General features: G+C 39.3%; 1 pseudogene; it reads right to left on the bottom strand.

Moving 5' to 3' along the window:
• Nucleotides 1-5,661: 5,661 nt before the first annotated feature.
• Nucleotides 5,662-11,665, bottom strand: LOC110301525 (annotated as a pseudogene).
• Nucleotides 11,666-12,001: the final 336 nt, after the last annotated feature.

The raw sequence follows: 12,001 nt of genomic DNA, 5'->3' as shown, positions 1-12,001 counted from the left end.
TTTCTTCCGCCCCGTCTAGATTCCTCTCTTTTCAGTTCGAACTGCCATTCTCAGTTGAACCGTTCGTGTTGTGGACTGCGGGCAGGTCGCAACAACAGAACATGAAAATTTTTCTTATTTAAGATTTACTGTATCATGAATTTCACTACAAATTGTTCATGAAACCTAGACTGGTTAGAATGAACATCTACTCTGATTCCAAATATAGAATAAGGGAAAAAAGAAAGTTCACTTTATGATTGACATTTCCTAGATTTTTGCTTGTTTGGTTTTTTTTTTTGGTTGTTGTTTGTTTGTTTGTTTGTTTGTTTAGGTAGCTGGTGCTTGGCCAAGACTTTGAAAGTCTGATATCAGATCATTTATTTTTGCCATTTTTAAAACCTGTTTATCAGCTATAGAAGTTCTCTGGTAGAATTTCTGGGGCTACTTATGTATACTAGCATATTATCTGCAAATAGTGATACTTTGACTTCAAGTGAGGATGCTTCAATCCCACTTGGGAGGGAGAAGAAAGCAGATGGTTGAGGTAGGGAGGAAACTGAGTGAGAGAGTAGAAGGGGGGGCAGAGGAAATGAGGAACATGACCATGTATTGAGGGGAACAGGAGTGAAGACCTGAGGGCCAGCAGAATGAATGGAAATATGCAACATCAGGAGGTAGAAGGTGGGGGGGGGATCCTCTATAATGTACCAAAGACCTGGGAAGTAAGAGAATCTCAGGACTCATAGTGAGGGACTTTAGATGAAATGCCCAACAGTGGGGAGAGGAAACATGTAGAATCTACATCCAGTAGAAAGACATAACATCAAGTGGAGGGTTGGGGTTGCCATCCCACAGTCAAAAACTCTGACCCAAAATTGTTCCTGTCTAAAAGAACTTCAGGGACAAAAATGGAGAAGAGATTGAAGGAAAGGAGATCCAGTGACAAGACCAACTTGATATCCATCTCAAGGGGAGGTTCTGAAGCCTGACACAGATATTTATACCCAACCAATGGACCAAAGTTGGGAACCCCTGGAGTTGAATTAGGGAATGGATGGAAGAAGTTGAGGAGAAGGGTGACCCTATAGGAAGACCAGCTGTCTTAACTAACCTGGACTCCTGAGATCTCTCAGACACTGAATCACCAACTAGACAGCATACTGCAGCTGGTCAATAATCCCCAACACATACACAGCAGAGGAATGCCTGATCTGGCCTCAATGAGAGAAGACATAGCTAACCCTTGAGAAACTTGAGTCCTCAGGGAATGGGGAAGCCTGGATGGGTATAGGGGGTTAGGGTTGGGGACATCCTTTTGGAGATGGAGGAGGAGGAATGGTATGAAGAATTGTCAGAGGACAGAATGGCAGAGGGATAATGACTGGACTGTTAAAAAAAAAACAGATTAAAGATAATAATAAAATCTTTGTATTGGTTCTTTGTAAAGTTGACATTATGTACCCTAATATCACTCATTCCCCCTTCTCCCCATGCACTCTCTCTATTCTTATAAGACAGCCCTCTCCCCAATGAGAAAAAATCCCATTGTGGAAGCTGTAATATGTCATTGTTATTTAGGTTGGACTCAGATTTTAAATTTTATACTTCATTAAACTCACTCACTGGGTGAAGATTTGAGAGACAGAATGAAAGCAAAATTATGAAACAAAAAGTACTAAGTGCTAATAACTTAGGACTATATAATTTATTTGAGAAAAGAGAAAGTTTCTCTACTGATAAACAGTGAACATCTTCCAGAAGTAGATATAAAATGTAAATAAGATATAAACATTCCCTCCTCAAGCCCTTGAAGAGAAAACCTAATATAGGTTCACTTTATCCTGAATGACTTAAATTGTTTCATTTTCAGTCTGAAAGCACTGGAATTACAACAGACACATCAACTCTTCTTTACCAGGGTGTTTTAAGAATATAAAGAAAAACACTAAAGTAAAAAGGGCACTTCGCGTCCAGAATTTAGCCTTTGGAGAAACATAGGAACCTTTAAAATAAAATCTCCTAAAAACTTTCTTGCTACACCCACTCCAGTATTGACTCACATGACAGGCATAGAAACCTAGACTCAGTCCAGAGGCGAAAATTCATGGAAACTTAGTCTCCTGGAATCATGGAAACTTAGTCTCCTGGAACCGTGGCATCCTGGATAAGAAATGCTCCAAACTTGTCCTTGCAAATGGATCTGTGTGCTTTCTTTCAGTATTGTTTTATTATAGGTGCCTCCAAGCAATGACTTGCAAATACCTAAGCAAAATTGAACTTTGCTTCTTGGCCTTCACCAATGCCCTAGGTAGTCCTTGAGCCGATCCTGGGCTTGGAATTCAGTAAGAATGTTACCTATTTAGTAACACTCAGAATTGCCTCTAGTATTGGAAGACAGATAGTGAAAGAAATCAAGCATTACTATCTACTACATAGAATTAGAAATTTCTGGGCAACCTTAACAAAGTGAGTTTAGATTTATATCATAATTATGTATGGCACACTACATTACTTATTAATAGAAAGTGCCCCACACACAATCACTCCAATATAAAGGTATTTAGGAAATAGATTGGGCTGTGGTTTAAGGAGGAACTAGAATGTTGCACTATTCTTGAGAAGGGTACCTAGAGCGGAACTCTCTAATTAGAACCATGACTTGGATATTCCATCCTTTCGTCTTAGTTCCAAACTTTGTCTCTGTAACTTCTTTCATGAATATTTTATTCCCTATTATAAGGAGGAATGAAGTATCCACCCATTGGTCTTCCCTCTTCTTGATTTTTCTTGTGTTTTGCAAATTGTATCTTGGGTGTTCTAGGTTTCTGAGCTAATATCCACTTATCAGTGAGTGCATATTTAATGTCTTCTTTTGTGATTGGGTTACCTAACTGAGGATGATATCCTCCAGATACATCCATTTGTCCAAGAATTTCATAAATCAATTGTTTTTAATAGCTGAGTAGTACTCCATTGTGTAAATGTACCACATTCTCTGTATCCATTCTTCTGTTGAGGGACATCTGGGTTCTTTCCAGCTTCTGGCTATTATAAATAAGGCTACTAGGAACATAGTGGAGCATGTGTTCTTATTACCAGTTGGAACTTCTTCTGGATATATGCCCAGGAGTGGTATTGCTGGATCTTCTGGTAGTATTATGTCCAATTTTCTGAGGAACCTCCAGACTGATGTTCAAAGTGGTTGTACAAGCTTGCAATCCCACCAGCAGTGGAGGAGTATTCCTCTTTCTCCACATCCTTGCCAGCATCTATTGTCACCTGAATTTTTGATCTTAGCCATTCTGACTGGAGTGAGGTGGAATCTCAAGGTTGTTTTGATGTGCATTTCCCTGATGATTAAGGATATTGAACAATTTTTCAGGTGCTTCTCAGCCATTCGGTATTCCTCAGTTGAGAATTCTTTGTTTAGCTCTGAACCCCATTTTTAATGGAGTTATTTGAATTTCTGGAGTCCAGTTTCTTGAGCTCTTTGTATATATTGGATAATAGTCCCCTATCAGATTTAGGATTGGTAAAAATCCTTTCCCAATCTGTTGGTGGCCTTTTTTTCTTATTGACAGGGTCTTTTGCCTTACAGAAGCTTTGCAATTATATGAGGTCCCATTTGTCAATTCTTGATCTTACAGCACAGGCCATTGCTGTTATCTTTAGGAATTTTTCCCCTGTGCCCATATCTTCGAGGCTTTTCCCCACTTTCTCCTCTATTAATTTCAGTGTCTCTGGTCTTATGTGAAGGTCTTTGATCCACTTAGACTTGAGCTTTGTACAAGGAGATAAGAATAGATCAATTCATGTTCTTCTACATGATAACCGCCAGTTGTACCAGCACCGTTTTTTTGAAAATGCTGTCTTTTTTCCACTGGATTGTTTTAGCTCCCTTGTCAAAGATCAAGTGACCATAGGTGTGTGGATTCATTTCTGTGTCTTCAATTCTATTCCATTGATCTACCTGTCTGTCTCTGTACCAGTACCATGCAGTTTTTTATCACAATTGCTCTGTAGTACAACTTAATATCAAGCATGGTGATTTCACCAGAGGTTCTTCCAGAGACTACCCCACCTGGGCATCCATCCCATAATCAGCCACCAAACCCAGACACTATTGCATATGCCAGAAAGATTTTACTGGAGGGACCCTGTTATACCTGTCTCATATGAGGCTATGCCAGTGCCTGGCAAATACAGAAGTGGATGCTCACAGTCATCTATTAAATGGAACACAGGGCCCCCAATGGAGNAGCTAGAGAAAGNACCCAAGGAGCTGAAGGGGTCTGCAACCCTATAGGTGGAACAACAATATGAACTAACCAGTACCCCCAGAGCTCGTATCTCTAGCTGCATATGTAGCAGAAGATGGCCTAGTCAGCCATCACTGGGAAGAGAGGCCCCTTGGTACTGCAAACTTTATATGCCCCAGTATAGGGGAATGCCAGGGCCAAGAAGCAGGAGTGGGTGGGTAGGGGATCAGGGGGGACAGGGGAGGGTATAGAGAACTTTTGGGATAGCATTTGAAATGTATATAAAGAACATATCTAATAAAATAAAATTAAATTTAAATTTAAAAAAATTAAAAATTAAAATAAATTAATTAAAAAAAAATAAAAAGAACCATGGCTTGGGCATGAAAGCCCTTACCCTGGGAGTGTAAAGACCTCACAGCTGGCTTCTAAGAATATAGCTGACCTTAGATAGAGCTGACTTTGTCTCAGTTGTTTTATTGCCCAGTTCCTGCCAGTCTTTATGTTTACATTCCTCTATTTTGTGTAAGAGTCATTAAGCATCTGGTAACTTCATTTTACCTTGGCTGATATGTCACCTAACTTCCCTATTTTCTTCTGTATTAAAACTCTGATGCTCGCTTTGAGAAAATTACATTCAGATACACTCTCTCTGTGTGTCAATGTCTGTTTGTCATCAGCACCAACTCCTTGCTTGCCTGTAAATGGAACTCTGAGTTTTCCTGCAGATTGAGGGCCTGACTGAGGTTCATCCGCAGCACTTTCTGGCAGATTATTAACTGAATTATTAATTTACTTTCTCCAAGACTTCTGAAATCAGTATTTCAGTGATAGAACAAGATAAAACATCTAGATATACTCTAATCAAAGATCTCACAATTATATTTAAGACATAGCTCAGTAGACAGAGCCTGAATGTGATTCCCTAAACACACACTGCCTAAAAATATACATTTGTTAAAGTCTCAGGACCTTATGATTTCTGCATATAATAACATCGAGAGTGTTGTATTTAAAGCCCCTTGCTTTCTAAGGCTAGAATGTACCATACTGGTAGATGACTGAAAAAAAAAAAAAAACTGTGTTTGTTCAGTTTTCAATACTGAAAAAAGATATATATGCTTTTGTGAAATTACAAAATAAAATACTTTCTTACTATGACAATATGAAGGATTAATCATCCTTTGTTTTCTGTACTTCTAAATTTTGCTATATAATTAACTTAGTTTTACATAATATTAGCTGCATTTGAATATACATTTTACAATTGAATATACTTTTTAAATTTTGATGTAGTGATTTTAATTTTTTTTTTTTTTTTTTTTGGTATTGCTGCTTTAAAAGGCTCTTTGAGCTGTCTTTCTACTTGGAAACCACACATGTCCTAATACTTTACTCTCATAACAAATACAAACTCTACTTAAGTAAAAGAGCTTCTATTCAAAGTTTTTCTAAGGGCAGTATGGACATCCTTATTCCTTATACTGTGGAGGAAAGGATTCAGCGTTGGGCCCACAACTGTATAAAAAAAAAAATGGTAGACACTTTGCATCATCCACAGATACACTAGAAGGCTTAAGATACATAAAGGCTACAACTCCAAATAAAAGAGAAAGAGCTTTACATGGGAGCCACAGTTACCAAAGGCTTTTGACCTACCTTCTGTAGAATAGATGCTAGGGATGTTGGAAAGGATCAAGGTATAAGAAATAAAGATAGTCAGAGTGTGCACTATTACATTAAAACCTACAACAAGGTAAACCACCAGCTCATTGATGGAGGTGGTTTTACAGGAAAGTTGTAGAAGAAGGGTATATCGCACATGTAATGATTGATGATGTTGCCATCACAGGTCAGGCTTAGATGTGTAATGGCTTCCAGAAACTCCATCACACACACCCCAATTATCATCAAGAGGCAGACCCAATGGAACATGGTGACCTGGTAAAGCAGGGGCTTACAGATGGCAGCATACATGTCATAGGCCATTGCTGTCAAAATGTAGCATTCATCAATAACAAAGAAGCAGAAGAAAAAGAGTTGAGTCACACACTCAGCATGAGAGATGGTGCTCTGTTTCACAAAACCCACCAGCATTTTGGGTTTTTGATAGTGGAGTAGCTGGCTGCTCAAAATAGACTGATATCTTACTTACATTACCTTTCTATAACTCATGGCTGTGGGAGGCATGCAGACTGCTCTCCAAGGGGCAGGATTTCACAGGTCTTATTGTAAAGCAGGGACATTCAGTGCCTGTGTGACTAGGCTGCAGCCTGTTCTGAGTTCCCAAAGCTATTCTGAGCTACTTCCTGGCAGGGCAGAGCAGAGCAACACCCCAGGAAGGGCTCAGGTTAGCTTTTAAGTCTGCTATCTGTGGCTCATGATCTCTGCTGCCTAGTGTTGAGTAAGCTCAGCGGTGCAGCTACATCTTAGCTTGTGCTCTGACACCCTTGGAATCACATGTGCCAAACTAGTATGCATTCTAACCCTTATCCAAAACCCCACAAGGCTTGGGGGGAAACTGACCATTACTTAGGAACCATTTCTCCCTGCCTTCCTTGCTTTTGTTTTGTTTTGTTTTTGGTTTTGTTTGTTTGTTTGTTTGTCTGTTTGTTTTTCTTTTTAGTTTTTTGAGACAGGGTTTCTCTGTATAGCCCTAGATGTCCTGGAACTCACTTTGTAGTCCAGGCTGGCCTTGAATTTAAAAGTCTGCCTGCCTCTGCCTCCCGGGTGCTGGGATTAAAGGTGTGCGCCACCACGCCCAGCCTGGCTTTTATCTTAAAGGAACAATATGCCTTTTTTCCAGGAGTCTGAAACCTCAATTTTGGTTAAAAGTAAGTTCTTGCCACATGTTACTTTGTCAAAATATTGCAGAAAATATTAATTGGGGTTTCTACCCCACTTTTGATTATTTACTTTGCAAATAAAAGATACAAAACTTTTATATTTATAATAAGCCATAAAAGCAGTAGAGTTGGGCAGATAACCTCTATGCTATTTTGTCTACTTTTCTGTAAATAACCTCAAGACATAACTTTCCATGTTCCACCTAGGCTGCTCCTCCTCCAACTGGCTGGGCCTCATGGCCATGCTCTGACGACCCATCTACATTCTTCCTTCTTCTTTCTCCCATCCTTCCTCATCGTCTCTGCCTCAGACCCCAAGACCAGGAACTGAAGCTCTGCCTACATCTCTTTTTCCCAGCTATGGACTGCACTCATCTTTATTCAACCAGTAGTTTTAAATTAAGGAGTAAGGTTATATATCATCTCTTGATGTACTTGACTGTCTTCTTGTTCCTGAGGATCTCCTTGTCATGGGCAACCAGATCTTGGGAGCCAATGTTTAGCATTACAATACATAGAACAGAATAGACCTCAAAACATGTAAGCAGAGAGTCAATGACTAATATTCTGGAGGTGTAATCACACTTAAGTGTATTCTAGACTAGTTCAGCAGAAGATTAACACATTCAAAATTGATCCAAAGTTGTCCACAGACTCCTACCAGACTAGTAAACTATACATGAGAACAAAAGAGGATATGCAAAGCCATATGGTAAAATATGACTACGGACATATTTGAAAGTGCCTTCAGCCTTAAACATATTCCCCTACTAATCAAGAGGGTCTAGTCAGCAACTGAGGTATTTGTGTTCAACTTCTCTCACTGGCTGAGCTCTGAAACAGACTGGGACAGGAGCTGTACAGATGTCAAATGTAACAAGATGCACACGAATGTTTTTAAAAATCTGAATGGTAAGAAATCTGGTTCAAGCCAGATTGAGAGCTTCATTCTTCCCCTTAACTTTCTTAAGACTTAAAACTATTCAAATAAAAATGAATAAACATGGGCAGATGGTAAAAATTCTAAACACTGTTCAGGAACCCAACACTTGGAAAAAAAATATATTGATGAATTTCATATTATTCCAGGGAGGACTCAAAATTCAAACTAAAAAGAAAAGATCCAAAAGTCTCTTTCTTCATTATCAACAGAAACAGAAAAGATGAAAGCCCAGATTGTTATAATTTTTAAAAAGTGTTTCCTACTTTGTAATCCCTGCCCCTCATCTATAACAAGAGGAAGAATTGGACTAAACTCCTGCCCTCTGCATACTTGGTCACTGCAGATGAAAACCTGATGGCTACCACTGTGGCCAGGGAAAGCTCCAAACTTCCACCTAGAAACAACAGATTTGAGAAAGATGCTGCAGATGGCACTCTACTTCCCTTGCCAGTGTGAATCTGTGACACTAAGTGGTCTACTAGGGTAGACCTGAGCTTCCACCCTAACACAGACCCACAGAAACAACAAAGGAGCAAGCAATGTAGCACACTGCTTCCCAGAACAACACAGTCAGAAAGCTCAACTTTGGGACCTTTACATTCACACACACAGTAACATTATAGCCTGAAAATCAGAGGTCCTGTTTTACTTAGGAGTCATCAGCTAAACTAAAGTGGAAGCTAATCTTTTATCTTCTGTGTCCAATATAAAGTCAGAACTTTAACTTACAGGGATATTGTTTATGGTGGAAAAAAAGTTAGCCTCAAAATTAGGTAATGTATTTATGTATGCAATAACAATTAACGAAAAACAGGCAATGAATTTGATGAATAGCAAGGAGGGTGTGTGGGAAAACTTGGAGGATGGAAAGGGGAAATGATGTAATAGTATTATAATCTCGAGAAATAAAAAATAATAATTTTAATAATAATAATTTTAATTTTAAATTATTTAAAAATATTGAGGTAACAATTACAAAACTGCTTCAAAATCAATCATAAACACTCTTAAAACAAGTTCTTAGTAAATAATTAAGTTTTAAATTTTTTATTATCCTTATTTATTTAGTGATGTAGAGAGTAGATGTACGTGCGAGCATCCCATGGCATGACTGTATGGGGTCAGAGGACAAATTGGCATTGCCATTTCTCTTCTCCCACCATGAAGGTTCTGGGAATCCAACTCAGTATCAGGCTTCACTGCCAACACCTTTATCTGCTCAAGCATCTTACTGATACAAGATATATTTTTCAAAGATTTTGCTTCTAAGAAGGACTAAGAATGGACTTTGCCCTGCTCCTACTTCTAATTACAGAAAAAGCATTGATTAATTATAAAAAGAAACAGACAAAAAATTTTAAAAGGTGGAAAAGCTCAGACAGACTGACTTGTGACCTCAGAACACAAGAGTAGCATGGTGGTACGTCCCTGGATTTCTATTGATCCCCAAATAGTTCAGAGCCATAGCTGAAAAGGCTGACAACACAGAATACTGATAAGCACAAATGAGAGAGAAAGGAGAGGTGAGGGGAGCATGTGTGTTAGCTGTCAAATTTTCTTTTTTATTGTAAATAGTTTCTTCTCTCATACAATATAGCCTAACTAGTTTCCCCTCTCTATATTCCTCCCAGCTTCACCTCTTCCCCAGCTCTCCTCTTCCCCAGATTCACTTCCCCTCTATTTACTCTTTAAATTCAGCTCTTCTTAACCAAAGGATATTTTGTAAATGGAACATTGTCAAAAGTAAACTCTTTACCCTGCTAAACACCACTGAAAACCGGTCCTGACTATTATAGGGTGAATATGAAATGCTGCCAAGGTCATGTGTTTGAACATTTGGTCCCCAACTAGTGTTGTTTAGAAGGTTTAGAACCTTTTGAGAGATATGGTGCCAACTGACAGTTGTCGGCCATTAGCCATGTGGAACTTTGAAGGTTATAGCAGTCTCCCACTCCCGTCTTCTGTCTCTGCCTCCTGATCATTCAGCATGGAAGAAGCAGTAGCTACAATTTCCAGCTTCACTGTCCAAAACAGAACAACTCCCAATGCCATGTCTTCCCACAGTGGTGGACTGATCCCCTGAGTCTATGAGTTGGAGTAAAGCCCCCTCCCTTTAGTTGCACTGGTCAAGTCTTGTGTCTCACTATCCCACATACACTAGTGAAAGCTGAGTGGGAAGCCTGCACGTAATAAAAGAGGGCAGGAAATAGATATTAGTGCATCAAATGCCAGATGTGTAATTACCTGAGTAGGATTTAAATGTAACAAAGATAAAAATGTCTGAGTAAACTTGAAATAAAAGAAAAACGTAAAAGTCTTTGGTAAGAAATAGAGGATCTGTCTTAGTGTTTTACTGCTGTGAACAGACACCATGACCAAAGCAAGTCTTACCAAGGACAACATTTAATTGGGGCAGGCTTATAGGTTCAGAGGTCCAGTCTTTTATCATCACGGTTGAATATTGGCAGCATCCAGACAGGCATGGCACAGGAGAGTTCCGCATCATCATCTGAAGGCTGCTAGCAGAATACTGGCTCCCAGCCAGCTAGGTCAAGGGTACTAAAGCCTACACCCACAGGGTCACATAAACTCCCACAAGGCCACACACCCCCAACATTGCCACTTCCTAGGCTAAGCATATACAAACCTGTGGAGAGCCGTGCCGTGAGCAATCGCACAAGCCGCGAGCAATCGCCATTATAAGATGGTGCTGGCCTCCCGTGTGCCTAACTAGTAAACAAGCCTTGTGCGCAAGTGCGAGAGTGAACTCACGCTTAGTCACTGCCCATCTCGGGACGTAGTAGTGGGGTGATGGGTGAGCAACAAATCAGGAGCTGACACGCCACATCAGGTGCTGAAACGCCATGGCTGATGGCTATATAAGCGACCCCATTTCTGGGGTCTGGGTCTTCCCTCTTGAAGAAGCAATAAAGCTTTTGCCGCAGAAGATTCCGGTTGTCCCGAGTGTGTTCTTGCCGGCGGGGACAAAAGCTCGAGATACAAACCATCACAGGATTTTATAAAAAAACAAACAAACAAATAAACAAACAAACAAACAAAAAACCCCAGAAAACTAAAAGAGAGAAATGGTAATTCTAGAAGGAAAGTAAACTAAAATACAAAGGCAGAACTAATGGACTAAAAAGTAAAACAGAAATTTCTGCATTGAAATTCCAATACAGAGAAGAGACTGACAAACACACAGCCTTGGAGACCAACACCATCATAACAAAAGATATAACAGTCATATTGTTAGTTCTATACAGAGAAGGTAAAGGCATAAAGGCTAAAAATAAACATGCCTCAAGTACTGATGCACATGACTGTCCACATGTGATTCTACCTCAGTAAGAATATCCTCCAGGAACTAATGAAAAACCATACCATGCTCACAAAAGAAAAACAGACACAATATATGGCCCCCATTCAAATTCTAAAGGAATGACTAAATAAATAAACCCAGAGTTCTTTGTTAGCAAGCTACATAATTTCTCTGGTCTCTGATAACATTATCCATAAAATTAAAAGGGTAATCGCTGTGAAGGGTAACTTATTTCCTCCATATACTATATTAGAACATTGCTTGCAATTTGCAAAGTACCTGAAAAGCGTGTGATCCTCTGGTCCTCATTCATGATCGCCTGGATATGTATAGCACAGGCCAGTTCTCTGCCTGCCTTGAGGATATAGCTTAGTATTTTGAGTAATTAGTTTTGTCAAATCTATATTGTGTTACTATGGGTAAAATTTTAGAAGTTTTTTTTTTTTAAATATAATTGCAAATGTCTCCTTTCCAAACCCTGGCCCTGAGCTCCTCAGTTGCCTGCCCTAGAGCAATCAGTAGTGCGAGTTGTTAATTATAAGTGACACTATGCTCATCTATAACAGAATTCATATACATTATCACACCAACATTAAACTAATAATAGCATAATAGGTACACTGTCTCCTTCACTTGCTTTCTCGAAAAT

The sequence above is a fragment of the Mus caroli genome, chromosome 9, assembly GCF_900094665.2.
Source record: "Mus caroli chromosome 9, CAROLI_EIJ_v1.1, whole genome shotgun sequence".
Taxonomy (NCBI): Eukaryota; Metazoa; Chordata; class Mammalia; order Rodentia; family Muridae; genus Mus; species Mus caroli.
This window is presented reverse-complemented; position numbering and strand designations above follow the sequence as displayed.